This window comes from Pteropus alecto, unplaced genomic scaffold (assembly GCF_000325575.1).
Source record: "Pteropus alecto unplaced genomic scaffold, ASM32557v1 scaffold433, whole genome shotgun sequence".
Taxonomy (NCBI): Eukaryota; Metazoa; Chordata; class Mammalia; order Chiroptera; family Pteropodidae; genus Pteropus; species Pteropus alecto.
Genome location: NW_006433953.1, coordinates 2,407,409 through 2,432,947, shown reverse-complemented (window position 1 = coordinate 2,432,947; position 25,539 = coordinate 2,407,409). Strand labels below are relative to the sequence as shown.

The window sequence follows — 25,539 nt, the reverse complement described above, 5'->3', positions numbered from 1 at the left end:
CAGATAGAAGAAAAGTAAACAATCTTTCCATTTAATATATCATTAGCCATGTCATTTGAAATTTTCACACATATTTTTATTATAGAAAAGAAAAGTTTCAATTTGACATGAAGTATAAGTTAGGGAAGTTTTAAAACAAGCAAATGACTGAAAACTCATGTCTCTCGGTATTTTCAAGAAAGTATGTGAACAAAGGGAGAAAGAAAAATCCATCTCATCTCGCTAAGAAAGCATATCAGGAAAGGGTATCACTTCTTTCTTTCATGAGAGTAGAATTTCAAAGCTTTATAATTTGGTAGGGAGGAGTGAGGAAGGAGAGAGAGGTCAACTGATACCACCAAAGTTAATTGGAGATTTGGGAAGGTGTGGATAAGAAAACTCATTTTCTACTACTTTTCCTGGTATTTCTTTCTTCTTTTCTTTCTTTTTATCACAAACTTTCATCTTTGTATTCTAAGATATTATAAGTAACTTGCACAATAAATAAGATGATGTGAGCTAATGAGTCTACTTGTTCTCTTTATTTTATACACACATGAGTGTATGTGTATACACATGTATAATTTTTGCTATTTCAATTTAATACTTGAAATTACAATGATCAGATAGATACATTATACTTGAAATGAGGTTGTTCTTATGAAAATTTCTTATAAATTTTGAGAAACACAAATTGAAAACTTTGTAATATCATTTGAAACATCCTAAAAATCAATGGTTTTAGTTTTACTTAAAAGTAAAATAGGACATTATCAATAAGTGGTGTGTCCAGAATCATAAATGGTGTAACACAACTGACTTTAAGGAGGGTATTCTTGCTCCCAGTGATGGGGCATCAGAAGCAGCTGCACTGTGTTTGAAACTGGAGCACAGAGTATTGAAGGACACAAGCGTTATGCTTGATTTGCTTAGAAAACATCTCACTAGTTTAGCAGCTCAATTAGAAAATGAACTTAACACATTAAATCCAAATTGAATCATTTGAAATTCCTTCCATCTATACCTCATCTTCATCTAGGAGAAAAGGAAAAATCTCAATCAAAATAAATATGTACTAAGAATTTATGTAAATTACTAGGTAAAAGCAATATAAACCAGAGAGTAGGGTATGTGACCTGTGTCCAACAATATAATTCTGCAAGTGGTTTAAATGTACAGGACTCCTCCACAGTGCCTACCAATATGTATTGTTCCTAGGATGCATGACCAAATGATTGAAAACAAAATGGACTCACAACCAAACTGGGAATGATCTTCTTTTATTGGGCAAATCCTAGGGCTGAGGATTAGAGAATTAAAGAATTTGTATGAGTCACAAATCTTTTTGGAGGAGTTTACCCTCCGGACCTTAATAAACATATTAAAACTGATCATACAGCAATCTTCAAGGTTTATAGTAAAATCTCAGAATCCTTTCTGGCTCTGAGAGGATAGATTATGTGTCAGTGTGTGGAATATGGCAGGCATTTACTAAATGCTGAACATACTGAATATTCAGTGAATGAATACCCTTTAATAGCAAGAACTGTACTTCTCAGGCTCTAGTACTTAACAGTTGCTAGTCAGATGATATTAATATCATTCTTATATAGACTCTAAGTAATTGAAGATTTTCTAGAAGCTGACAAAAGTTCACATAAAAACTTTATTTCATAACCCATTAGTACTTTTAAAATAACAAAATCCATATAGAGTTCTAAAAATAAAGCTACACATTTTATGTAGACATTCCATACTCATTTACACTTTCATTAATTTACCAAATATTACTGAGCTTCTATTAAACTTTAGACATCATACTATATCCCCTGAATACAGAACTATGAGATGGCTCTTACCAGTAAAATGTTCACCATGGACTGAGGAGACACAAAGCTAAATTCATGATCCAATACCAATGAGGAACATACTAGAAAGAATACAGGTAACAGATTCAAAGAGGAAGGAGAGATTAAGTCCAGACAGGATAATCAAAGACTTTATTAAGTAGGGGTGGAGATGGAGGGAGGTGATACCTGAGTTGAGACTTTAAAAAGCAATAATTCTGTTCATGAAAAAAATGTATAATAAAGAAATTATGCAATATTATATAAATTATCTGCAACTAAAATTCCATGTTATCTTAAAAAGGAGGTAGAGGAAACAGATTTTTTAAAAAGTAAACGTGTATTAAACACTATGCCTCAAACAGGGACACTCAAATATGTTTTACTTAACTTTGAACATGAGCTCAATAGAGATTAAACATAATGGGATAATTTAAAGGGAACCTCTTTTAAAAATTATACTTTCCAAAAGAGTGAAGGACTATAAGCGAAAAACACAGAGCATACAGGAAAAAAGACAAAAATTTATAAGGAGCAACTGGGAGGCAAGTATAGAAAAACAAAAAGCAAAGGATAATATGACAGAAATATACAATAGTTATTTTAAAATCTGCAAGCATAAAATGGATAATCAGTCCATGTTAAAAGTCTTGTGAACTGAATTAAAAGAAAAAATTCAACTAGATGCTATTTGTAAGGATCATACCTAGAAAGAGCACCACAAAACTCTGAAAAGGATGAACAATAGAAATGAGGCAAATGCAGAATAAGTTTAGGTATTCTATAATTAACATCAGAAAAAAAAGAGATAAAAATCAAATAAATAGTTTAGAAGAGTGAAATTTAACATAATAAAGGGTAAATTTACAATAGAGAAAAATGACATACTTTATGCCTTAAATTTTTTTATTGCATATTGTTAAACACAAAGAGAAATGGGCAAAATCACAATAGTTTAGGAAACAGTGTTGACAGTTATTCTTGAACAGATCAAAATTCAGAAGTATTAAATTTGTCTTATGGTATACCATACTGAAATCAACATTTATTTTAAAAATCCAAATCTTTAAAAGAGTAAAAAAAATAATTTCAGGGAGAAAGAAGTTATTGCATCTGGAGAACGCTAATTAAAATTTCAAAAAGCAAGCCTTATATGGTCAAAAACAATCATGAAGATAATAGAATTAATAAAGCTAATTTCACATACACATACACACATACACACATACCAGACTGTGTATTATCTTGCTCATGGGATATTTGTAAAGAGTAATAGTATGTTAGAACACAAATTTCAATAAAAATGAGACCAAAGCAATAATCAAAATATAATAAACATTTTTTAAGTTGAACTCCATGTGTACGTTGAAAGATCACACATTTTACAGAATAAAACAATGATAAAAGCAGTCATACTTATACACTTTTCAACAAAGTTTTTAGAATTCATAGACATAAAAAATATTTCAAAAATAATCCAAACTGAGGAGACAGGTGTCCTACAATGAAAAATAAAGATGGTGTCTCTCATTCTTCTCTGCAACTATGAATTTCTGAAATGGCAAGACTGACTCCAAATTCTATATGCAGTGAAGTGGGTATGAAACAAGAGACGTTATTAGAGAAATGAAAGAGACCTGAAAATGTTCCAAACACACTCTTTTCTTAAAGGTACCACATGGCAAGTGCGATGCTAAAGAGTGTGTATTATTTCGTTTTATCTTCATATCATCCTACAATGTAGGTCTCTGGTGCCATTTAAAAAAAGAAGAAACTAAATCTTAGATTAAGCAGCTTCCTCAAGATCTAATACAAGTCAAGATTTCAACCCAAGTCCATTTGGCACCAAAGTCTTTGATTTTATTTGCTGGTTTATATAATTTTCCTAGTTATTAGGATACTTTCCATAAAAACATTAGACCAAAATATACGGTATATTTCATGACTATTTAAGGGCTCCCTAGTCACCCCCACAGACTTCTAACTGTATATCTTGGATGGCACCCATCACTATCCCCTTCCTTTTATTTTTCTTGTTTTAAATGTCAGGTGGATAGAATTGAACATGGTATAGATCACCGATAGTTCATGGACATCTTTCTGATCTGTATTATTTTTTCCATCAAAAACTATCCCCAATCCCATTCCTTTCCCTCCTACATCAGCATTACTCTCTTTTGTTGTCTTCCTTCCAATCTACCTTCAAATAATTACATTCACACCCTCTACAAATTCCTGATCTGTTGTTCCTCTTTGTCCTTTATGAAGCTTTGTTTTGTTTTTCATTTTGTTTGATGTTAAGCACATGGTTCATTACTATCTGGAAAATCTTTTCCTATCTCATTATTTTCAATTTAGTTAACTAAGTTTCCCAAAGTAAAAACTGAAACATTAATACTCTGATACCAAACAACAAACACTCTCTAATGCACCTTAACTGTGCAGAAGGGGAGGCCAGAGATGAACACAGGTGAGTTTATAAACAGGGACTTTTCATTCTACTGGCCTAGATTGAGAGTGACAGTAATGATCAACCTGGAAATAAAAAAATAAATACATATATGTATTTATTTATGTGTATGTGTGTGTATATATATACAAATCAAAAGTCAAACAAGAAAGCCTTTTTTTGTGGTATTTAATAACATTGCCTTATATTTAAAAATTATTAGGATAACAGAAATGCAAATATACTAATACACATTTTCAATAATTTTCTAATTTCCTCATCTGTATATATCAAAAGTCTACCTCATTTCTTTCTTCAAAATCCTCTCAGCTTCAAAATACCTTTTCCATAATAGGAACCAAACTCTTCCTATCTCATTGTCCTTCATTAAAGCATTTATTAAAATGTGCTTTTTATCATACTTAGTTTATTCGAACTATCTCCCAAATGAACTGTAAAGTATTTTTGCCATTTCTAACATAGGTCCTTACACATAGGTGGCCAATAAACATTTGTGTAATTTAATAAATTAGTACTTTGAAATATCTTTATGATTTTAGAATATTGAATATTTGACTGCCACAACAGGGGAATAAAGGGATAATTGAGATAATATATGCAAAAATATTTTGAGATCATTCAAAGGTAAGAGTTTTATAATATATTATCAGTATAATTTTTATTATCTCATGATCTTATTCAAAAATTCAACACTGCCTCTGGCTTCTGTAGAATTACATTGCTTTACAAGTATTTATCTCTTTTTAGCAAATGAATACCTTTATTCATTTTGGTACTAATTTTACAAATCTGCATATTATAGTATTGCTATAGACTAAATGTTTCTGTGCCCCCAAAATTCATAGGTTGAAATCTAGTCCCCAGTGTTGTGCTATTTGGAGGTGGGGCCTTTGGTAGGTGATTAAATCTTGAGGATAGAGCCCTTATGAAGGCAATTAATGCCCTTATAAAAGAGACACAAAAAGCTCCCTCACGCCTTCTGCCAAGTGAGGACACTGTCAGAAGACAGCTGTCTATGAACTGGAAGCAGGCCCACACCAGACACCAAATCTGCCAACACCTTGATCTTAACTTCCCAATTTCCAGAACCGTGAGAAATAAATGCATGTCGTTTAAGCACCTAATATTTCTGTTACAGCATCCCAAATGGACTAAGATAATTTTATGAAATATTTGCATCATCCGTCCTAAATATTTAATATCTTGAATTTTAAGTGACATGAAACTTAACTTTGTATTTCCATGAATTTTACAGAGCTCTCTCATCATGATTTTTTCTATTATAAACATTTTCATCATATACACAAGGAAAAGTAATATTTTGAAATATTTATGCTATTTGAATATTTTATTGTGAAGAAGCAATTTCATTAGAACTTTGAGCAAATTTCTTTGCTATAAAGTGATCTTTCTTCATCTTTAGTACATTCTCATGTTCGAATTATTTTTAAGTTTATCCTTAACCACAGACTGTATATAAAATGCTTGCATAAATTTATGTCAGAGGAACAGAGACCTGCCCCCTCTCCAATTTTTTATATTACTGGATGAGCCAGATGTTTAAATAAACATGTGTCTTGAGACATTGCCTAAAGTTCAAGATAACCTGGTCTGTGTAGAACTGTAGGAGTGTCATACTCTTCCTCCACAAATGCCACTGCATATGATCCTTCAGAGAACTCATCCTTGGGGATACATGGAAATATATGTATTTATTTATATTTATTATATTAAAATACGTTTTAGCATTTTATTTTATCATTATTTTTAAGTATATAATGAATATATATTTGTTATATGAAATATATAATAAAATATGTATTAATGTAACAGATAAAATATATATTTATTATATTAAAATGTATAATAAATATAAAATTGTTTATTGCATTAAAAAAATATATTTTTTTGGAAACAAAATATTGAAGGAGGAAAACAAAACAGCAAAGTAGTTGATTGCCTTTAAAATTTGGATCTCAAATCATTCCGAGCTTTAACAGAATGAACCAAGATCTTGACTACACAGTAAGTAGTACTTAATGTAGACAGTTAGTGTAGACTCTCCAGAGCCCTCGGTGAATAATAATGGCTAAATCCAGGTAGGAAACCTGTAGCTGGGTCTCTCTACTGAAGACTGTGAGTATCATTCAGGAGAGCCCTTACAGAGAATTTGAACTTAGAAACCATAAAGACCAGGCAACCTCAGGTATAGATGCTATTCAAAGTTTTGACTTCTTCAAATTACTTTCTAGGCATTTATGTCTGTTAAGTATAGTCTTTCCTAAGAATGTTTTTGACGGAAACTGAATCAGAATTCTCACATTGCATTCTTCAATCTACTTCCTCCGAGCTTCATGTAAAGATTTTCTTTTAAAACTTAAAGCTTGAAAAAGTTTGCCTCTCCCAAGCCATAGTTATGCTTCCTCTTATCTGATAATGAAAATTAACTAACTGATCAAGACTCCCTTTTCCCTCAGTGCTAACTGTAAGGCAGAATGATAGTAAGCATTTAGAGTCTAATCACCAGCATATATCTTTTCTACTCTGCACTTGCCTTTCCACTTCTGCTTATGGTTCCTTCCCTTTTTTTCTATGTCCACTTTGTCATTATTATAAATACATGTTCCCACGAAGGATGCTTCAAATTTTTTGTGGATCAAGGTGACAAATAAGTAAGGAACAAAATGAGTATTTATGATCTGTCTCATTAATATCTTAATCTACTTATTAATTTTTTTATCCTCTGTCCCTTCAAAGGCATCCCCTCATCAGTAAATGGCTCCACTGTCTACCCAGATCTCATGCCAAAAAAGTAGGAATCATCTATAATTTTTCTCTTTTTATCACCCTTCACATACAATTCATCAGTCAATTCCATTGGTTCTTTCTCATAAATACAACTTGTTTAATTTTTTGGATTTTCTCCCCCTCCATCTCTATCACTTCTGCCCTGGGATAGGTCCGTACCATCTATCTTTCTTCTGGATTACTACAAAAGCTTACTAACAGTTCTCTAGTCTTCCTTTATTATTCTACTACATTTACTTTTTTTGAGACTTTATATTTTTAGAGCAGTTTTAGATTCACAGAAAAATTGAAAGGAAGGTACAGAGATATCCCACATACCTCCTATGCCCACATATGAATTACCTCCCTCATTATCAACATTCCCCACCAGGTGGTACATTTGATGAATCTACATTATTATATCCCTATCACCCAAAGCCCATAGTTTACATTAGGGTTCACACTTGGTGTTGTACATTCTATGGGTTTAAACAAATGTATAATGATATGTATCCACCATTATAGTATCACACAGAGTATTTTTACTGCCCTAAAAATCCTTTGTGCTCTACCTATCCACCCCTCCTCCACCCTCGACTCCCAGCAAGGACTTATCTTTTTATTTCTCCATAGTTTTGCTTTGTCCAGAATGTCATATAGTTGGAATCATACAATATGTATGTAGGCTTTTCAGTTTGATCTCTTTCACTTAGTACATTTAAGGTACCTCCATGTCTTTTCGTGCTTGATAGCTCATTTCTTTTTAGTGCTAAAAAATATTCCATTATCTGGATATACCAGTTTATTTATCCATTCACCTACTAAAGGACAGTTTGGTTGCTTCTGTTTCGGCAATTATCAATAAAGCTGCTATAAACATCTATGAGCGGTTTTCATGTGGACATAAGTTTTCAACTTATTTGGGTCAATAACAAGAAGTGCGATTTGCTGAATAGTTTAGTAAGAGTATGTTTAGTTTTGTAAGGAACCTCCAAATTGCCTTCCAAAGCGGCTGTACCATTGTGCATTCCCACCAACAGTGAATGAGAGTTCCTGTTGCTCCATATACAATTACTTTTTTAACAGAATGATCTTTTGAAATATAAAGCAGATATTTCTCTCTGGCGTTTAACATCCTTCTGTAGGGTTCATTACACTTTAAATAAATCCAAATCTTTTTCTGGCCAACAATGGACCACTTAATCTAGCCACTGCTTATGTCTGTCCTTCCAATCACGATGACTCCAGTATGTGGGCCATGTCTCATCCTCAGACATGCCAAGCTCATTCTCATTTTTCCATCTGTTGTTGTCTCTAGCCAGAGCCCTCTGCTGCATACTGTCTTATGGCTGCCTCTTATTCTTCCAAGTCTCACCAACCTATCTCAAGTGCTGTCTTCTCAGAGACACTTTTCTCACAACCACTCCTCACCAGCACCATCGTCAAATTAACAGTGCCAACTCCCATCACCTGCCAGCTCTTTCTTCAGTTTTATTTTCTTCATTATACTTATCTCCCTCTCCATCTTATTATATTTGCTTATTACTTATTCATCTTCTGTTTTCCAATATGTTTCTCGAAAATGAGGGCAGTGTCTTTCATGAGTATTGCTTCACCTCCATATTCAAAAACACACATACTACGTGCTCAATAAATATTCATCAAATTCATGAATATTTTACGTTTCTTAAATGTAAAGCTCAACTATTTGAATTAGGCTAGTGAGAAATAATAAAGAATAGTAAGACACACTGCCTTCTAAAAGCTAAAATCTATTTGGAGAAACAAGGTCAATATATACAAAACAATTAAATAAAAATACAAGGGCAATCTAGGAAGGGCAAACACTTTGCCACTGTAAATGAGCATGGCAAGTTCAATGAACAGTTAAGAAAGCAGCCTGTCTAAAACTTGTGCACCAGAATTCGCTGCTCCTTGAATGCTAGGCTGAAAAGTGTGGAGTTTAATTTTTAGGCTATCTACCCTGTATAAGAGGTAGATGGGTTACATGTGTTAAAAATCTGGCTCTGTCTTCTATTTTCTGGGTTTATTTTTCTGGCTCTTATTTTCCTTATTTATAAAACAGGAATAACAATAATATCTAACTGATTCACTCAACATTTTGAGGGCATTAATTAGGCATTACTCTAGAAATAGTTTAGTTTTTGACATAAAAAGACAAGGGTCCTATTATCATTGAGTTTCTTTCCTCATAGGACATATTATTATAATAAACTTGAATTTGTTATGTGAGATAATGCATAGAAGTGTGTAGCACAGTACCAGGTACCAAATAACCACCAAAAATTCAGCTATTATCATTTTTCTTTGGTAATAGGAAACATTTTAGGTTTGGAACAGGAAAACAATGTGTTGAAAGTAGGGTTTCAAAAAGAATAATCTGTTAGAAAGAAATAGAAATAATTAGAAAGAGTTGAGATTAGAGTCAGGGAAACTAGTTATGATGTTTGTAAGTTGTATGGCCTTTTATCATTCTGCCAGAATTAAGTATAATTACAAAAGCATATACTCGATATTACTGGGATTCTGATAACTTTCCTTAGAGTAATTTGGTTGCCTCGCTCCTGCCAATAATGGATTCTGGCAATGACGCACGTCTTGGTAGCATACTTAGAATAAACAGTAGGTAATAAACATAGTAAAGACTCTGCCATATCTCAGCATACTCTCAATTTTTATTCACTTGCTAATCACAAATGTCTAATATACTGAATACTGTGCTGAGCATTCTCCCCAAATTAAATAATTTCTGATATCTGAGAGTTCTAAAAGTTAATGAAGAAGAAAATATATAAGCATATTCTTAGAGAGTGGTGGACAATTTAATATGAAAGTTCAAAGAAGAAGCAAATGGCTATCACAGAAGACTTCATAAAGGGGATAAGGGGATAGTCAGGAATGAATAGGAGTTTGCCATTCATAAAAGGAAGAAAAACAGCATTCTTCACTGATAATAATGTTAACCACTAACATTCATTGAGGCCTTACTATGTGTCAGTTACTGTTCTAAGTGTTTTACAAGGATTAACTGATAATCCGAATAATAAACCATGAAATGGCTACTACTATTATTCCTATTTTGTAGATGAGGAAACTAAAGCCCAGAGTTATTAAGTAACTTGCTTATGGGCACATAGCTATGAAGCAACAAAAGATGTATTTGAACCCATAGAATCTAATTCTAGAATCTGTGCTCACATTATAGTCTTTCTCTGTAGCATATTCTGCATTCCATTAACCTCGTACCTATTTAATATTCTTTACAAAAAAAAATTAAGAAGGGAAATAAAAAATTCTTTTAATCCCCTATCCAGCGACCTCCATTGTGACTGGTTCCTTGAACACTGGTTTCCCACATGTTGAGAGAACAGAGGGTATAATTTCCTTACCTCTCTCTTGGTCATGAAACAGAAACATAAAAGACTTTTGTGCCACAATCAATTAGATTTGGAACAAGATATCTATCCCTGGGAATCACCTGCTACTTCATTTATCAAAGTCACCAAAAGTATTGGTGACCTCAAAGAACAAGGTCAGACAAGTAAATACTGGAAGAACTTGGGAGATACCCAGTTTTATTAATAGTTTTCTGTTTCAAATTGGTATAAAGCAGAAGTTATAAATTCATAGTAATTCACAGGAGTATAGACTGACTATGAGTATTGGAATGGCAGAAATGAGAAGGAGATGTAGGTGAATTATAAATATTTTGGTTTTATTGGGAAAGAAAATCTAACAATCAAGGAATAAAACAAATCTTTTAGACTACTAAAACATAAGTTCTATATCATAAAAAAAAAAAAATGGTGCTTATTTATCTGTCTCCTAAGAGGGCACCAAAAACACAAATATAGGTAAGAGGAAAATATTTACAGTTAACACCAAATACAAGGTCTTTCTTAATATTGCACAAAATGCCTGGAATATAATCCAGTAACTAAACTAATTTTTAGACCTATCTTAATGTGGCCATCTAATATCTACTTTAGACAAAGATAATCAAGTAAAGGTAATATCCACAAATGAACAAAACGCTGTCTATTTCCAGCAATTACATTTCCATGAGAAATATATCATTTTGTAATACAGTGTATGAATAGGCCCGTTTATATTTTGAATCATGTTTTGAGACCAGAAGTATAGCACAGCAGTTAAAAAACAGATTCTTGAGGTAGACTGCCTGCATTTGAGACTTTGAGTTAGTTACTTTGCCATCTTGTGCTTCAGTTTTCCCTTCCATAAACTGGTGAAAGTATGAGTATGCACCACATATAGGTGCTGTGAAGATTAAATAAGTGAACACATGAAAAGCTTGTAGAACAGGGCCTGGTACATAGTGATTCTTGGTGAATGTCTGCTATCACTTGCTAATGTTGTTTTCACACATTGTATCATTTGCTCTTCAAATTAACCAACATATTTAAGTAGGACAGATACAAGCAGTACTAGCTGTTTTGTTTTTTTTTTAATGCAATACACCCTTGTAGATTGTATTTAATGTTTGCATTTGTGTTAAAATCCTGACTACACACATACCCTGTATCCTAATTATGAATTTCATAGCCATGCACATAGTAGGCTTTCATTAATTGTTATGACAGCAATATGGATGAAAATAATATGGTGAGTTTGTGCATCAATTTGTTGAACATTGGTAGGAACTTGCAAATAAGTGGACAGCAAAATAACAATCAGAAATATAATTCCTCAGTAGGCAAAATGAGCAAACAAAAAAAAAAAGTAGAGATAAGAAATTCAGATAGAAAACACAGGTTCTGCTTGAACCACCATTTAACAGTTGAGGAAATATACTCCCTACAAGTCTAAATGTTTTATTTATAATGACCATCCATTTCTAAAGAGTTAAAATAACTTGCTCACAAGTGTTAATATTTATTTATATAAAGTGGCTATGTATATTTGTTTACATTATTTGAAATACAAATCAAACCACAAATACTCCCACAAATACTGTTGTAGTCACTGGGTCCCCCTGTGCCTACTAATGGTCCCCTTCCTGGGCCTACTAATCAGCCAGGGCTCAGCTTCAGTTTGGCTCTCAGACTGTGATCACAGCAGGACTCTTGCCTGGTCTTGGCCTCTGCTGCCACTTCTTCTCTGGTACCAGATCACTGCCAGCACCCATTTCATCACCCTGCCTCAGAGCTAAAACCACCAAGGAATTCTACTCCACTGTTTGTTCTGACAATGAAAATAATCCCATTTGTCATAGTGTATTAATAAGAACATAACCCAAATGTTGAGGGAATTTGTAAACATATCAAAGAAAGCCCAGATAAAGACACTGGATTGGTTGGTGGGGAACAATCAGGGATCAGGTATGTCTGATAAGTGACTTGGAATATGTGAAAGGCTGAGATAGGAAAAAGGTATTAGGCTTGCTCTTATATTACTCTCAGATGTAGGACTGGGACTGTGACTGAAACTAACAGGGACAGATTTGGACTTAAGATATGGATGGACTTATTGACAATCAGAAGGTTAAATAGGTTCTTTGTGTGGCTCTGAGATTTCATCTTATCAGAGATGCTCTGGAGTTTGTTCCAAAACTATCTAGATGAGGCAGCTGTACTGATTGACCTTTCAAGTCTCAAAGTGGGAATATATGACTAAAAAGCTATGAAATATAAGAAAAATATGAATAAACTGATGCTCACAAAAACGGTTTCTATGGGACCAAAAGAAAGCTTTCCAATAGCAAGATGTGTTTTTCACGCAAATAAAATTGGAAATGGAATGAGCTATTAAATGTGCATATATATGGTCATTACATATAGTGACATATATATGGTACTAAACATTTTACATACCCTTGTGGGTTAGACTATTCTCCCAAAATGACATGTGGAAGTCCTAACCCATGCATGTGACCTTATTTGGAAATAGGGCCTTTACAGATATATATTCACGTTAAGATGAGGTCATACTTGATTAGGGTGGGCTCTAAATCCAGTGACCAGTGTCCATAAAAGGAGAGAAAGATCTGAGACAAACAGATACAGAGGGAAGAAGGTCATGTACACACGGAGGCAGAAAATGATGGTATGTAACCACAAGCCAAGGAATGCCAAGGATTACTGATAACCACCGGAAGCTTGAACAGGCAAGGAATGATTTCTTCCTAGAGCCTTCAGAGAGAGGATGGCCCTGTCAGCTCCTTGATTTTGGACTTCTAGACTCCAGAACTCTGAGACAGTAAATTTCTGTTGTTATAAACCATCTAGTTTATGGTAACTTGTGATGGCAGCCCTAAGAAACTAACATATGTGCTTTATTTGATTTATTCATTACAGCAATATTCTGAAAAGTATTATGATGTCTAATGATAAATGAAAAAAACGATTGGAGAGGTTAGAAAACTTTGTCAAAGTCACACACTAAAAAACAGCAAAGCAGAACTCCATCCACATTCGTGCTTCTCTATATCTCACTCCCTGCTCCATGCTACCTCCTACAACATGCACTCGCCCAGAGAATAATCACACCCTTTAGTATTAGGGGCACAAATGTTATCTGACTTGTACAACAGAGCTTCAACTAACTACTTTCATGAATCCCAGAGGAACTCAGTTTTGGGCCATCATCTGTAGCAAACCAGAAGTTCTTTCATGACCTGATTTGGGAGTGAGAGGTCAAGGCCCAGGAATAAAAGCAAAGTGCAGACGGGCTATGGCTTCCCTTCACACCAGTTATGTGCTACTACTTCCTGAGCAGCCACATTCTCCTTTGAGTGTCACATTAAATAGGATATTTGCTGAACTCTGATTTGGAATTTATTGGAAAGAAAATATAATCAAAAAAGTCTGTATTGAAAACTTTCAATAAGGAGATAAAAAGTAGTAATTTGTGCAAAAAAAAAATAGTCTTTATTGTTAGCTTAGAGAGTCAGGAAACAATGGTGGGAGGACAGTTAGGATCCATTGCTGGTTTCTATTTTAGTAAAAGAGCTGATCTAAAAGTGTTAAAAGTCTTTGTTACATCTTTAAACAGATTTTTTAAACCATGCGTAAAGAAAGTAACAAAGAAAATTGGAATTATGGATGAGCTTCTGAGGAACTTTGATGAAGGCTGACATTCCACTTCTCACACATGTGGTTATCATCTGGATGCTCATCTGCTCCTTCGCTTTCTCATGCCAAAAGAAGGAGCTTTTGGCATGAGAAATTTGTTGGCTGGTGGTAAGCAGCTGCCAGGCAAGCCTCCAAGTGGTTACCTGCTTCACTCAAGTGAACCTTTTAAAATATTTATACATATGTATGTGCTAATAAAAATTAAACAGAAGAATGTACCCAGGTACTTTTAAAGTCATGGAACGATTGTATCATTGTACATAGGGAACTGCTAAATTTTACTTTTGAGTAAACAATGCATCATAGCAGTCATGCTGGAAGAATTTATGTAAACAGATATATGAAAATCAGATTTATCCATAATAGTAAACTACAAATATGGTCTCAAATCTCTAGAATACAGTTGTGAGTATAGATACATGTGGAAAAGGTCACTCAGCCACCATAAGAACCATCTCAACTGCCAGGATGAAGCAGGGTGGTTTGCTTCAAAGTAGAAGCCCCAAAGCTAGAGGTGACTTACCCTGGGATTCGGCTCACCCATTATTTATTGGGTTGATACTTGGTGTCTTGAAGCAACTGGGGTTATAATCGTGACCAAATAGCAAGGTGGGGTGGTAGGATAAGTGGAAAAACATTGGCTTTAGGAGTCAAGTTCCCAATCTCGACTCTGATGTTCACAAGCTGTGTTGTCCTGGCATCCTAGCCTCTCTGAATGCCAGTTTCCTCATCCATGCACTCAAGTATCACATCAGCCTCACAGGCTGTTCCAAGTATTATCAAATGAGACTGTGCATGTAAGGTAACTAGCCAGGACTTGCCTGCATCATCATGTCTCAATAAATGTATTTCTTCCTTTCCTTCTCCAATTCTCAACCACTCCTTGACAATAACCTCAGTTTTATATAGGGCTTACTCTACTCCCAATGTCTCTGTGGATCAGACACATCCCTCATGAGCAAGCTTCCTGCCAAGTCTTCTGGTCCCAGAGGCAGTAGGCTACATGACATGTTCAAACCCTCTGGCCAGAGCATAAAGAAGGGGCCCCTGAGAAAAGTTCTGATTGTAAAATAGTTGAGATTCATAGGTCATGTTTAGGATTTTGTACTTTTTTCGTAGTAGTAATAAGTGATATAGAAGGGCTTTAAACAGACTTTGAGCTTAAAGGATCACTCTACCGCTAAGGATTGAACTGTGGAGACAGGAGAGGTTGTAAGACTTGCAGTAGTTCAGCCAAGAGATGTGAGATTTTGGGTTGGGGCAAGGGGCAGGTGTCAAGGAAGAGAAAAATAATTGGGTAGATTTAAGAGAAAATTGCAGGCAGAATGTTAGACCGGAGACTAATTAGATATGAAATATATGGGGGAAAAAACAATGGCACATCCATAATAGACAAGAGTTTAGAATAATATCTGGTACATAATAAACATTCAATAAATGTTAGCTTTATTATTATACTTTCTTATTACTTAATAATACTTATTACAAATATATAATGTATAAGTATAGTAATGTTATATATAATTAATATATCAATAATTTATATATAATACATTATATAGTAATATAATTATTTTATTATCCTACTGACTATATAATATGTTAAAATATACACAAATTACACATAAACTTGATTTTTTATTAGTACAATATTATGAAAGGGTTTTTATTGCTCTGCTTTGAAATTCTTTGGCCAGGCAACTCAGTGTATTTATGATTGGTTACATTTTATAACAAGCATCTTGCATATTCAGAAATTTTTACAAAAAGGGAAATCTAAACTACAGACTTCTTCCAAATGTCACGAAAATTTTATGAATACTAATTTTAACAACTAATGAAGTTGACTTAATGTTATGTTCTGTAGCCATTTAATTAAACATTTATCGATAGTTTTACGGTTTTATTTTTCAGATTTTGGAGTGCATCATTTGTTTTTAGACTCAAATATTTTCAAAGGGCCTTAAAAAAGCTCTGAGGACCTAAGTCATGTGCCTGAAATGGTGGACAGCTGAGAAAGAAGAAAGTGAAGCCAGGGTCATAATACACCAGATTTTGTAATAGGGGACCAATTGGGGAAAAAAATGACATCACATAATCTAATCTCTCTCAAGTTTTATTAATTGGTTCCCAGGCTATCTTGCCCTTAACCTGGAGAGTTTACCAAATGTTGATATAGTTTAACAAACACTATTTACCCTTTTTCCTCTATTTATATGTAAATAAGCGCTTATCAAATAAGTATTTTGTCAGACTGTTCAGGATCGAAATCACCACATATTCATGACTATCTCGTGAAAGCATTGGTTAAAAAACAAACAAACACACACTACATCCATAGGATAACATTTTTGACCCTACAAGGGTATTAAAAATCATAATTCAGAAAGAAAAAATGTCTTGCAGAAGATCTTGTAGCAGTTACTGACAGCGTGAAAGGAGTCACTTACAGAAATACTCTGACTAGTTCTTACAGGTGCCGATGGCTTTAAGAGACAGAGGCATGCTAGCTAGCAACTTGCAGCCTAGAATCTCTGTATAAACTCACAAGGCATTTAAAGTATTCACACTCTGGTCCCATATGTAAAGGCAAAGCTTTTAGAACTCACTGTGAGAACAAATTAGGGAAACTAAAATGACTGAAACAATCTGTTAGGAAATTGGTTATTTACCATGAATCTTATTCACAGTACTTGGATGCGTTTAAGAATTTGCCTAAAATGTAAAATGATAGAAAAAACACTCAACCTTTTCCATCTTTTCCAGTGGAAGGCATAATAACATGGGATTTTCTCAAGTGATTTACTCGATGAGTCATGAGAAATGACAAACTGATCCTTGATTCATATAAAGAGTAACTTTTATTCTGGACAGTTCCTTACTTGATATTGCTAGAGGAAGATATGAGAAAAATGAATTCTATACTGATTTTCCCCAGGGTGACACTGGTCAAACTACAATGTTGGAAAGATAAATACTTTCTGCAGTGTTATAATAAAGGAGTTCTAACTACCACAATAATTACTCCTTTTTATTGTGGCTATTAATCATTGAGAGCTTACTACTATGTGTAATGTGCAAAATAAGATCATTTAATCTTTATAATCCCAATATTAAATGTTATTGTATCACTTTTACACATGAAGAAACTGAGTCTTAGAGTATTTAAACAAGTTAACCAAAGTTTAACAACTAGGCTTCCTGATAGCATGGCCTTGCCATTATGAACTATATACAATTTTACATTTGAATTACAGGCATTAGCCAGTTGCTAGGCATTTCTGAAGCCATCCCCGTAGTTGGTTACAATTGCCTAAAGATGAAGCTAGAGTTCTGAAAAGAGGTAGAGAAGTGTTTCCTATCTGCTTTAGTGCTATTGATATATCTGAGATAATCCAAAGAGTGTGGGGAAAGAACGACAGTTTGGAAATGGTTGACTGATAACTCTTTCGGAAACACTATCTTAAATTCAGTTCAACACCTCATCACCCCTACCAATCTCAAGGATGCTGCCAAAGGCTCAAGAAATCCTACAGCCCGTGCAATCACAATGGCAACTCTGGTTGTAACAAGCCCAATCCCCTAATTGAAAACAAACAGACAAACGAATCATGGTATCTGTTCTCATCACCATCTATTTACCTACAGTTTCTCCTTGCTGTGAAATCATGCAGTAAGAACCATTGCTCAGGGATAGGCTCAGAGCTTCTCAGAGTCCCAGAGTCATTATGGTGCTTCACTCCAGGTTTTTCCCATCCAGCTAGCAACAATGCAAAGCAGCTAGGATAAGCCTTTTTTGTGCACAAAATAAAGACAGGAACAACAAAGTGTAATTCCAGGGGAAGAAAATGGTTACCTGCCCAAAGGCAAGAAATAATATCTCCAAGTTTTACTCAACTGTAAAATGGAAAAACAAAGGTTTCATATTATGTATAATCTCACAAATTTTATCTTTAATTAACTAATTTTAACTGACTTAAATAAAAATGTATGTGCCCAGACGTAGCCTCAAAAATATGTCTACTCTACAAGAATTTAAATAACTGTATTTTGAAATTTATTCTTTTTAATGTGAATCTTTATAGTAGCATTAATACCTTTTATTTTTGTTTTGTTGCTTTTTGTATCATAGTAAAAACACATTAAAAGAAAATTTATCGTCTTAACCAATTTTAAGAGTATTGTACAGAAGTGTTAACTATATGCACATTGTTGTACAAGATCTCTAGAACTTTCTCATCTTGCAAAACAAACTCTGTACCCATTAAAAAGCTCCTTTTTCCAACCCTTCCTCCAACCCCTGGCAACCATCATTCTACTTTCTGTTTCTAAGAATCTGACAACTTTAGATACCTCACGTAAGTAGAATTACACAGTACTTGTTTTTTGTGATTGTCTTGTTTTACTTAGCATAATGTTCTCTAAGTTCATCCATGTTGTATCATATGACAGGATTGTCTGCTTTTCTAAGGCTGAATAATTTTCTATTTTTTTTTATAAGCAATCTTCCTACAATATAATACAGGCTAAAATATTTAAGTTTTCCACCAAAAATTACACATCTGCAGGAAACAAGACTTCTAATAGTCCAGCAAGGTATTCTTCAGTGGTTTCTCACATCACTTCCTAAACCAAAAGTCTTACTCCATGTTATTTTAAGTTTAAAAATGTAAGCATTTCAAACGCAATTTTGACATTTCTCTTTCTGTGAAAGAGTGAAAGAGGTAAGCGTGCAGAATGTGGGGAAGGTAACGGAGCATCTCTTACTTGCCAAGCTTCGGTTAGGATGGCACACTAATTTATTAGTATTTGAATAAATTTTATTTCCATGGAAAACACACGACAAAATGTAAATACTAATTCATGGAGACAGAGACAAAACCCAAAGTAAAACAAAGTCTTTTTCCTCTCTCTCTTAGGGTTTAGAGAAAACCAATTTTTTCAATGTCTCAGTTGTTATCTACTTTAAAACCGGCTAGAAATGTTGACTTTATATAAATGTAAGAAATTCCTATATTAATTGTGATCAAATAGTGTAAGACTACCAAAATCTTTATTATTTTGAATATTTTAAAAAAGACTAGGTGTCCACTATGAATAAATGCATACATTAATAAAGAATTCAGATGATCAGACATTAGAAGCCTGGAAGAATTAGCTAAGTGGTCATGAGGGACTGCCTGGAGGCCTTATAATTTTGGTTTAAAATTGCTCTATTTTTCACTCTTCCATTCTAAAATACTTTCAATTATCTGCATTTGAACACTGACCACCAATGTCAACCTGCTCCCTCATAAACGTTTTTGTCAGAGCAGCTAATAGGTAAAAATTAAGCAGAGAGAAGGAATTACATTTCTTGATTCTGGTCTTTCTCTTCCATACTCCAGCTCTTCCCAGACAGGTCATGTACTTTCACTCCTTGATGCCTTTTCAGATTTCTCTCTTTAACTGCAATATTCTTCTCGGCATAGCTCTTACCAAACTCTAGTTCATCACTCAAAACAATTCAAAAGCTACTTCTTAGGGAGCCTTTCTCAACTCCCCTAGGCAAAATTAGCTTCTATTTTAGTTCCATCACTTTCTATTATAATTTTTATTTGAAAATCTATCACCCCATCACACTATATCATTCTCAAGGATAGGGACTATGCTTTATTCATTTTTGTAGCCCCAGTATTTATTTTAGCACCTAGCACATGCATAATACATGCTCAGTACATGTTTGCTGATGGTCTTTCACACACAGACACAAACACACACACACACGGACTCTGCTCATTCTTAACATATAGTATTGTCTCCGGTAGCTTGTTTTACTATCTGCAAAAATGGATTAATAAATCTTTACGTGAGATTTTTTTAAACTAAACAAATACTTTTAAAATATACAATGAGGTGCTAACTGATTTAAGAGGCAAGTACTTTAGGAGAAAATTTGGATCTTTAAAAACATAGATAGATGATGCCAGTAATTATATTTGTTATAGAACTTGAGCACTAAGTACTTACAGAATTTTCCCTATGCTCTTTAAACTGTAGCCAATTAATATTGCATATTAAAATGTGATAATGATAGTAATGATAAGTCCGATGGCATTCAAAAAGTGACCAGAATTATTAGTCAAAGACAATAATAGGTAATACTAATACAAAGAAGGGCAAAACTATTTCAAAGTCCAAAGGAGTTCCAATTTTAAGTTATTAATAAAACTATTTCAAAGTCCATAGGAGTTCAAATTTTAAGTTATTAATAAAACTATTTCAAAGTCCATAACAAAACTATTTCAAAGTCCAAAGGAGTTCCAATTTTAAGTTATTAATTTGGTTGAAATACTTCAAAATCAATAGTGTCAACCAAGAACTTCCCAAGTTCACAAAGCATTCACTTTTTGTAGATGCCTCAGTTTCTTGTCTCTTGATCTGACATGAGTTACCCTACAACATTTAGTCTTTCCCACTTTGAATATCCTACACAAATTGGTCGGAAAAAATAAAAATAAAAACAAAAATGACCACTGTCTCAAGAAACATTAACACATTACCAAAACTCTACACTGAAAATAAAAAGACCTCAAACTTGGAGCTGGAAAAGGGCTGAGAGAAAATGTTCTTATTAACATTTCTCTCTTCCCTGAAATCTGCATAGAGCACTTTTACTTACTATCTAATTCAATATAGAACAGCTAAGAATTAGCTCAGCTTCATTTCTGTAACTTGCAGACTAGGAGAAAGGTTTTGTTTTAACAAAATACCATTGCAAATAAACAATTTGGAATTTTCATGGAGTTCATAAAATTACATTGCATCGTCTCTCTCTCTCCCTCTCTCTCTCTCTATCTTTCTCACACCCTTTCCTTTCTTCTTTCTTTCCTTTCTCTATGTTTGAAAGAAATCTAACACCCTTGGCCTTGCTTGTTTCAACGAGACCATTTCTAAATTTTCCCTTGATGAATCTAAATTTAAGAAAATGTGTGACCAGCTGTGTTCCCCCCACAATTTACCCAAACGACCTCACTGCCACAGTTCAGGGATGCCAGTAGTGAAGTCTCACTAGTGGCTGCCAACACCCCTGAAATACCGATACAGTAAACTCTCAGGCATCAAAGGGATTCCTAAATCACACCAAGGACAGTTTTATTACCCATAAAGCAGAAAACCCACACAGAAGAGAAGCTGTGCTGGCTTTACTGTTTATTGGCAGGTGGAACTGATCAAGAATGTGAGGATCTGTGGCACCAATCGTTATGGGCTTCTCATGCTCAAATAAGAAAGGATTCCACATCACCCAGCAATAGCAGGGCATCGGTGCCCAAGAAATGCAAACTTGGAGCTATTTATGCTCAAGACTGGGCTAGACAGACTGGCTCAGAGAAAATAATATTAAGAGATGAGTGTAGAAGACAGGGAATCTATGCTCAGAAACCACGAATAAAGCACAGCAGATTATAATTCCTTTGAAAATAAATGTAAAGATGACCCTGAGTCAATTCAGTAAAGGTGATATTAAAACGGATAAGGAACTCATAAGCAGGCCTGGCTTCTTCTGAAATCCTCTTTACAAAGCAGGCCAAAAATTATATTCCCTGCAGGAGATACTTCCTTGTTTGCAGGCTGCTTTACCAGATGCTGAAATGGGTAAAGATGCTACTAAAGAGCAGCATACTGAAGACAGGAGATGGAGGAGAGAGGTATTTTATCTCTAATCCTACGTGCAAGGATTAGAGAGAAAATGTTTTATGAAAATCCTAACGTAGAAGAATCCAGAAAGGCAAAACATAAATGATAGATAGTTTCACGGTATGAATATTCTTTACTTTGCAAATGATTTTGCTGCAGCATTGCTCTAAATATATTCCTAGTATATTTTACAAATGGTTTTCTCTTCAAAAATGATACGTACTTATTTTTCCAAAGACATCCATTATATAATATAAAAACCCTGTGTGACGATTATGCCAAAAAATCTATATATTATGTTTACCATGCAAAAACAAATTATAACTACTGAAAACCAAATATTATAGTAAATTGTCCAGACACCTTGATAGTTTGTCATGGAATAATAAGTAAATTAAAATATGAAGAAAAAAAGATGGGTTGATGGATTTAAGTAGAAGTTTGCTTTTTATGAAATCACTCAATCTAAATCAGATAAAAATTCTCACCAAGAAATTTTACATATGTAGTTTTCAAAACTCTAATAATTTCAAATGTATTTCGTTGAAAGCTTTATAACTTTCTTCATTAGTTATAAACGATTATCAAAAGGAAAATACAGGGACTATAATTTAGTTAAAAATAAAAACAGCTTTTACTGAAAGAATTAACACTAAAACTTGAAAGAAGGAAAATATGAGCATATAATATATGCAGAAAAAAAGCTCACATGTTCATATATCATGTATCAGTTATCAATAAATGTGGAAATAGCAAAAAAGGAAACAAGAAAAAAGTCCAAAGGAGTTTCAAAAAGAAAAAAGAAAAAGCCAAATCTAACTGTACAGTGTAATGAGAAACCATTCACTCATAGCACATCTGTGATTACTTAGAGTATAATTCTTTGTGATTCTGAGTATCGAAGATCATCAAAAGCTATAAAGCAAAGCAAGAACCTTTTAAGCATTTGGTATACACTCAGTGATGAGTCCTAAGTCTGGCTTAACATTTAGAGTTGAATTTCAGAATATCTAAATTATGCTATATTTTAAGACTAGAAGCAACTCATTTCAATGATCATTTCAACCTGAAGTATTAGGACATTCCTGGAATGAAGTGGCCTTCTGCTGCCTTTATCATTTTTTTTATACTATCCACATATAGAGGATTAGGCATGAAGTCATGCAACAGCTGTCCAGTCATGCATGTGCTATGGTCCATGCAGGACCAGGAAACGAATTGCCCACCTGCAGTGTAGCAGTTAATCTACAGTTGACGAATGGTCTCTAGCCAGATTCTATGTGACATAATGAAGAGCTTATAAGGTACACACGAATTTAAAAATGGGGGTGAGGTGAGAATAACTAGTGAGATTATTTTATTTATTAACATCTAGACTTCTAACTCAATAAAAAAGTTTTGATTTTTATTTTAAATAACTTTCTCCTAAGTTTTTCTCAAATATATTGCCATTTGTCAATATTTTATAAATCCTAAAGCTTCATTTAGAAAGCTGATTTCAGAAAGAAAAATTTCTACCACTGACAAATGGCTTGGAAGCCTGTTCAGAGAATTAGGGATCATAAGCCAAAACAGCAAAATTGAAGGCAAAGCCTCCTATGGAAGAAGTTATTTTGTGGCAGTATGCCTCTCCTGACTGGTCCAGGTTTAGACTTGTGATCAGTCAAGGTCTAAACTGATCACAAGTCAAAACCTGGTCCAGTCAGGAGAGGCATACTGCCACAGGGAGGGGACCACACGAGAGCTCCTAACACCTGATCACTCTATTGGACCTTCTCCATCCAACCTGCCTAGCAATGAACCAATGTCTCTCCATGGACCCAGGTTTAGCTAGCTCTGACAACCACCCTGCTTCCTACACTGCTACATATAGACTCACATATGCATAATCAGCCCTGGAATGCATTTCCAGAGTGCCTTGATGTGTTTTTCCCTGCTGCAAAGGATTTGAGCTTCAAGAAGACTCCCACCAAAGAGCTGGGAAAAATTCTACCTTCACCTTGTGTGACCCCATCCCCAAACCCAATTCATTTTCCATAAGATGATCTTATGAAGTGCAAATTTAATCATGTTCTTCTGCTGTCTTAAAGCTTCCAAAGCAAAAATAAAAGAACTTAAATTTTTTGTCAGAAAAGCCTTCCATCCCTACCCTGTTAGATTGACTTGGGTGCCCTGGGTATAACCTGAAAATATTTGTTATAATTTTTTATTATTATTGTTAATATTGTTTACTATTATTACCATTCTTATTATTTTCCTTTGCTAAAATATCAGCTCTGTAAAATCACTGCTTGTTCAATGCTATTTCCTTAGCATAGTATCTGGAACATAGTAGACACTCCAAAATAGTTGTTGAATGAATGAATAAAATGTATTGCTCTTGGCTACAATACTCATTTCTGTTTTACAGAAGATATGTTTTGAAAGAAGAATATTTTCCCTGGAAAATTAAGAAACCATACTTTAAAGACTATTTTCATTTACATTTACATCATTTACATATAATATAGATAATATGCTATATTACATATAAGTTTGTGTGTGTGTGTGTGCATGTGCGTGCGTGTGTGTGTGTGTGTGTGTGTGTGTGTGTGTATTAGAAAGATTCAGGACTACTTTTACCACCTGTGCATAAATAAGAAGCCAGAACTTTCTCCTTCTTGCCACTGTAACCTCATGAACAAGGTATAGTAATGTAACATTGATGTGGTGTTACCTAGGCAATGAAGCTGCTGGGATTGCCATAAATTATCTCTGGTGGGTGAATGTTCACATCAGTGAGTTCTTTACACCAGTAAAGAATAAAGAGCATTAGAAAAACAGCATAAAAACACCCTTGCCTAGATCATTCTTTAAATCGTTGAAATATTCCCTTATCTACTTGTGTTTTAACATGTGATATTTTGGGTTCTTAAAATTAATGACATGTGGTATGACATACATAGTCCGTTTGAAGACCTTTCATTTTAACATCTCTGAATTCTCCTTGCTCTTATCTAGGGGCAGCCATTTTTAAATTGCTATTGCTTGTATATGCATAAACTAGAGCACTTTTCTTGTCACAAATGAACAAATGCAAACAAACCCTTACGTTTCAGTCATTAGAACCATGTGAAGAAGGAACATGAATACTGGTTGTTGTTTGAATAGCCTGATGAAAATTTCGGGCCTGATAAAGTATCATCATCAAAATCTGTAGAATGACAGTTACATCTTGGAAAAAAAAATTCCAATTGACAATAATGAAAGATTTGTAAAAATTCTGCAACTCAATTGTACACAGAATATCTTCTGAAGGAATGTAAATATGATGGCTCCAAGAGAAAAATGATTTGGAAGAATTAGATTCAAAAAGTTATTTTAGGGATACCTTATCCAATTTATTTGCTATATATCTTTATCAATAATAAATATCTATGTCTAAAAGTATAGAAATACAACTAAAACAGTTCTCTAGGTGAAATAAACTATTATAAGTATAAGTACGTATACCTACTTTCTAATGAAAACATGATAAAAAAATAAAAATAAAAATAAATAAATGATTGAAAGGTTTAAAACACAAGCTGAGGAAAAATGCAAATTATTATTGGCATTTGTCAGCTTTGCATTTCAGCTTTCCTTTTCCTCATTGCAATTTTGAAGTAAATTTATTTTTTTGAGTTCT

The 25,539-nt window shown here is 33.9% G+C and overlaps 1 long non-coding RNA gene across 1 annotated transcript in view; it reads right to left on the bottom strand.

Annotated features, from left to right (window-relative positions):
- The window catches only part of LOC112477415, a 154,908-nt gene that overhangs the window by 91,715 nt on the left and 37,654 nt on the right, over positions 1-25,539 (bottom strand). The window lies entirely within an intron of this gene.